Source organism: Procambarus clarkii, chromosome 86 (assembly GCF_040958095.1).
Source record: "Procambarus clarkii isolate CNS0578487 chromosome 86, FALCON_Pclarkii_2.0, whole genome shotgun sequence".
Classification (NCBI taxonomy): domain Eukaryota; kingdom Metazoa; phylum Arthropoda; class Malacostraca; order Decapoda; family Cambaridae; genus Procambarus; species Procambarus clarkii.
The window spans coordinates 2,547,655-2,555,154 of NC_091235.1; positions in this window are offsets into that span (position 1 = coordinate 2,547,655).

Sequence of the window (7,500 nt, forward strand, 5' to 3'; positions counted from 1 at the left end):
CTCCACCCACCACCACACCAGGCCAGACCTCCACCAACACCACCACCACCAGGCCAGACCTCACCAACCACCACCACCACCAGGCCAGACCTCACCAACACCACCACACCCACCAGGCCAGACCTCACCACCACACCAACCACCAGGCCAGACCTCACAAACACCACCACCAGGCCAGGACCTCACCAACACCACCACCACCACCAGGCCAGACCTCACCAACACCACCACCACCAGGCCAGACCTCACCAACACCACCCACCACCACCAGGCCAGGACCTCACCAACACCACCACACCACCAGGCCAGACCTCACCACCACCACCAGCCAGACCTCACCACCCACCACCAGGCCAGACCTCACCAACACCACCACCACCACCACCAGGCCAGACCTCACCAACACCACAACCACCACCACCAGGCCAGACCTCACCAACACCACCACCACCACCGGCCAGCCACCACCACAGGCCAGACCTCACCAACCACCACCACCAGGCCAGACCTCACCAAACACCACCACCACCAGGCCAGACCTCACCAACAACACCACCACCAGGCCAGACCTCACCAACACCACACCACCACCACCAGGCCAGACCTTCACCACCACCACCACCAGGCCAGACCTCACCAACACCACCACCTACCACCAGGCCAGACCTCACCAACACCACCACCACCACCCAGGCCAGACCTCACAACACCACCACCACCACCAGGCCAGACCTCACCAACACCACCACCACCACCAGGCCAGACCTCACCAAACCACCACCAGGCCAGACCTCACCAACACCACCACCACGCAGGACCCGACCTCACCACCACCACCCACCACAGGCCAGACCTCACCACCACCACCAGGCCAGACCTCCCCAACCCACCAGGCCAGACCTCACCACACACCACCACCAGGCCAGACCTCACCACACACCACCACCAGGCCTGACCTCACCAACACCACCAGGCCAGACCTCACCAACACCACCACCACCACCAGGCCAGACCTCACCAACACCACCAGGCCAGACCTCACCAACACCACCAACACCACCAGGCCAGACCTCACCAACACCACCACCACCACCAGGCCAGACCTCACCAACACCACCACCAGGCCAGACCTCACCAACACCACCACCAGGCCAGACCTCAGGCCACCACCACCACCACACCACCAGGCCAGACCTCACCACCACCACCACCACCACCAGGCCAGACCTCACCAACACACCACCACCACCACCACCAGGCCAGACCTCACCACCACCACCACCAGGCCAGACCTCACCACCACCACCAGGCCAGACCTCACCAACACCACCACCAGGCCAGACCTCACCAACACCACCACCACCACCACCAGGCCAGACCTCACCAACACCACCACCACCACCACCAGGCCAGACCTCACCAACACCACCACCACCACCACCAGGCCAGACCTCACCACCACCAGGCCAGACCTCACCAACACCACCACCACCACCAGGCCAGACCTCACCACCACCACCAGGCCAGACCTCACCAACACCACCACCAGGCCAGACCTCACCAACACCACCACCACCACCAGGCCAGACCTCACCAACACCACCACCAGACCAGACCTAACCAACACCACCACCACCACCAGGCCAGACCTCACCACCACCACCACCAGGCCAGACCTCACCAACACCACCACCACCACCACCAGGCCAGACCTCACCAACACCACCACCACCACCAGGCCAGACCTCACCACCACCAGGCCAGACCTCACCAACACCACCACCACCACCAGGCCAGACCTCACCACCACCACCACCAGGCCAGACCTCACACACACCACCACCACCACCACCAGGCCAGACCTCACCACCACCAGGCCAGACCTCACCAACACCACCACCACCACCAGGCCAGACCTCACCACCACCACCAGGCCAGACCTCACCAACACCACCACCAGGCCAGACCTCACCACCACCACCACCACCAGGCCAGACCTCACCAACACCACCACCAGACCAGACCTTCACCAAACACCACCACCACCACCAGGCCAGACCTCACCACAACACCACCACCAGGCCAGACCCTCCCCAACACCACCACCACACCACCAGGCCAGACCTCACACCACCACCACAGAGCCAGATCACCAACACCACCACCACCACCACCAGTCCAGACCTCACCAACACCACCACCATCACCAGGCCAGAACCTCACCAACACCCACCACCATCACCAGGCCAGACCTCACCAACACCACAACCACCACCAGTGCCAGACCTCACCAACACACCACCACCCACCAGGCCAGACCTCACCAACACCACCCACCACCACCAGGCCATACCTCACCCACCACCACCACCACCACCAGGCCAGACCTCACCCCCCAACACCACCCACTACACAGGCCAGACCCTCACCAACACCACAACCACCACCATGGCCAGACCTCACCACAACACCACCACCCCAGGCCAGAACCTCACCAACCACCACACCACGCCAGAACCTCCCAACACCACCACCACACCAGGCCCTAGACCTCACCAACACCACCACCACCACCACCACCAGGCCAGACCTCACCAACACCACCACCACCACCACCAGGCCAGACCTCACCAACACCACCACCACCACCACCACCAGGCCAGACCTCACCAACACCACCACCACCACCACCAGGCCAGACCTCACCAACACCACCACCACCACCACCAGGCCAGACCTCACCAACACCACCACCACCACCAGGCCAGACCTCACCAACACCACCACCACCAGGCCAGACCTCACACTCCACCAACACCACCAGGCCAGACCTCACCAACACCACCACCAGGCCAGACCTCACCAACACCACCACCACCAGGCCAGACCTCACCAACACCACCACCACCACCAGGCCAGACCTCACCACCAGCACCAGGCCAGACCTCACCAACACCACCACCAGGCCAGACCTCACCAACACCACCACCAGGCCAGACCTCACCAACACCACCACCAGGCCAGACCTCACCAACACCACCACCACCACCAGGCCAGACCTCACCAACACCACCACCACCACCAGGCCAGACCTCACCAACACCACCACCAAGCCAGACCTCACCACCCCCACCACCAGGCCAGACCTCACCAACACCACAACCACCACCAGGCCAGACCTCCCCAACACCACCACCACCACCAGGCCAGACCTCACCAACACCACCACCACCAGGCCAGACCTCCCCAACAACACCACCACCAGGCCAGACCTCACCAACACCACCACCACCACCACCACCAGGCCAGACCTCACCAACACCAACACCACCACCACCAGGCCAGACCTCACCAAAACACCACCACCAGGCCAGACCTCACCAACACCAACACCACCACCACCAGGCCAGACCTTACCACACCACCAGGCCAGACCTCACCAACACCACCACTACCACCAGGCCAGACCTCACCAACACCACCACCACCACCACCAGGCCAGACCTCACCAACACCACCACCACCACCAGGCCAGACCTCACCAACACCACCACCACCACCAGGCCAGACCTCACCAACACCACCAGGCCAGACCTCACCAACACCACCACCACCAGGCCCGACCTCACCAACACCACCAGGCCAGACCTCACCACCACCACCAGGCCAGACCTCCCCAACACCACCAGGCCAGACCTCACCACCACCACCACCAGGCCAGACCTCACCCACCACCACCAGGCCTGACCTCACCAACACCACCAGGCCAGACCTCACCAACACCACCACCACCAGGCCAGACCTCACCAACACCACCAGGCCAGACCTCACCAACACCACCAACACCACCAGGCCAGACCTCACCAACACCACCACCACCACCAGGCCAGACCTCACCAACACCACCACCACCACCAGGCCAGACCTCACCATCACCACCACCACCACCAGGCCAGACCTCACCAACACCACCAGGCCAGACCTCACCAACACAACCAGGCCAGACCTCACCACCACCACCAGGCCAGACCTCACCAACACCACCACCACCACCAGGCCAGACCTCACCAACACCACCAGGCCAGACCTCACCAACACCACCAGGCCAGACCTCACCAACACCACCACCACCAGGCCAGACCTCACCAACACCACCAGGCCAGACCTCACCAACACCACCACCAGGCCAGACCTCCCCAACACCACCAGGCCAGACCTCACCACCACCACCACCAGGCCAGACCTCACCACCACCACCACCAGGCCAGACCCTCACCACCACCACCACCACCAGGCCAGACCTCACCAACACCACCACCACTACCACGCCAGACCTCACCAACACCACCACCACCACCAGGCCAGACCTCACCACCACCACCACCAGGCCAGACCTCACCACCACCACCAGGCCAGACCTCACCAACACCACAACCACTACCACGCCAGACCTCACCAACACCACCACCACCACCAGGCCAGACCTCACCACCACCACCACCAGGCCAGACCTCACCACCACCACCACCAGGCCAGACCTCACCAACACCACCACCACTACCACGCCAGACCTCACAACAACACCACCACCACCAGGCCAGACCTCACCACCACACCACCAGGCCAGACCTCACCACCACCACCACCAGGCCAGACCTCACCAACACCACCAGGCCAGACCTCACCAACACCACCACCACCAGGCCAGACCTCACCAACACCACCACCACCAGGCCAGACCTCACCAACACCACCACCACCAGGCCAGACCTCACCAACACCACCACCACCAGGCCAGACCTCACCAACACCACCACCACTACCACGGCAGACCTCACCAACACCACCACCACCAGGCCAGACCTCACCAACACCACCACCACCAGGCCAGACCTCACCAACACCACCACCACCACCAGGCCAGACCTCACCAACACCACCACCACCAGGCCAGACCTCACCAACACCACCACCACCACCACCAGGCCAGACCTCACCAACACCACCACCACCACCACCAGGCCAGACCTCACCACCACCAGGCCAGACCTCACCAACACCACCAACCACCAGGCCAGACCTCACCACCACCACCAGGCCAGACCTCACCAACACCACCACCAGGCCAGACCTCACCAAACCACCACCACCACCAGGCCAGACCTCACCAACACCACCACCAGACCAGACCTTACCAACACCACCACCACCACCAGGCCAGACCTCACCACCACCACCACCAGGCCAGACCTCACCAACACCACCACCACCACCACCAGGCCAGACCTCACCAACACCACCACCATCACCAGGCCAGACCTCACCAACACCACCACCATCACCAGGCCAGACCTCACCAACACCACAACCACCACCAGGCCAGACCTCACCAACACCACCACCACCACCAGGCCAGACCTCACCAACACCACCACCACCACCAGGCCAGACCTCACCACCACCACCACCACCACCAGGCCAGACCTCACCAACACCACCACTACCACCAGGCCAGACCTCACCAACACCACAACCACCACCAGGCCAGACCTCACCAACACCACCACCACCAGGCCAGACCTCACCAACACCACCACCACGCCAGACCTCCCCAACACCACCACCACCACCAGGCCAGACCTCACCAACACCACCACCACCACCACCACCAGGCCAGACCTCACCAACACCACCACCACCACCACCAGGCCAGACCTCACCAACACCACCACCACCACCACCACCACCAGGCCAGACCTCACCAACACCACCACCACACCACCAGGCCAGACCTCACCAACACCACCACCACCACCACCAGGCCAGACCTCACCAACACCACCACCACCACCACCACCAGGCCAGACCTCACCAACACCACCACCACCAGGCCAGACCTCACACTCCACCAACACCACCAGGCCAGACCTCACCAACACCACCACCAGGCCAGACCTCACCAACACCACCACCACCAGGCCAGACCTCACCAACACCACCACCACCACCAGGCCAGACCTCACCACCAGCACCAGGCCAGACCTCACCAACACCACCACCAGTGCCAGACATCACTCAACACCAACCACCAGGCCGACCTCACCAACACCACCACCAGGGCAGACCTCACCAACACCACCACCACCACCAGGCCAGACCATCACCAACACCACCACCACCACCAGGCCAGACCTCACCAATCCACCACCACCAAGCCAGACCTCACCACCCCCCACCAGGCCAGACCTCAACCAACACCACAACACCACCAGTCCAGACCTCCCCAACACCACCACCACACCAGGCCAGACCTCACCAACACCACCACCACCAGGCCAGACCTCCCCAACAACACCACCACCAGGCCAGACCTCACCAACACCACCACCACCACCACCACCAGGCCAGACCTCACCAACACCAACACCACCACCACCAGGCCAGAACCTCACCAACAACACTCACCACCAGGCCAGACCTCACCAACACCAACACACCACCACCAGGCCAGACCTTACCAACACCACACAGCCAGACCTCAACCAACACCACCACTACCACCAGGCCAGACCTCAACCAACACCACCACCACCACCCACCAGGCCAGACCTCACCAACACCACCACCACCACCAGGCCAGACCTCACAACACCACCACCACCACCAGGCCAGACCTCACCAACACCACCAGGCCAGACCTCACCAACACCACCACCACCAGGCCCGACCTCACCAACACCACCAGGCCAGACCTCACACCACCACCAGGCCAGACCTCCCCAACACCACCAGGCCAGACCTCACCACCACCACTACCAGGCCAGACCTCACCACCACCACCACAGGCCTGACCTCACCAACACCACCAGGCCAGACCTCACCAACACCACCACCACCAGGCCAGACCTCACCAACACCACCAGGCCAGACCTCACCAACACCACCAACACCACCAGGCCCGACCTCACCAACACCACCACCACCACCAGGCCAGACCTCACCAACACCACCACCACCACCAGGCCAGACCTCACCATCACCACCACCACCACCAGGCCAGACCTCACCAACACCACCAGGCCAGACCTCACCAACACAACCAGGCCAGACCTCACCACCACCACCAGGCCAGACCTCACCAACACCACCACCACCACCAGGCCAGACCTCACCAACACCACCAGGCCAGACCTCACCAACACCACCAGGCCAGACCTCACCAACACCACCACCACCAGGCCAGACCTCACCAACACCACCAGGCCAGACCTCACCAACACCACCACCACCACCAGGCCAGACCTCCCCAACACCACCAGGCCAGACCTCACCACCACCACCACCAGGCCAGACCTCACCACCACCACCACCAGGCCAGACCCTCACCACCACCACCACCACCAGGCCAGACCTCACCAACACCACCACCACTACCACGCCAGACCTCACCAACACCACCACCACCACCTGGCCAGACCTCACCACCACCACCACCAGGCC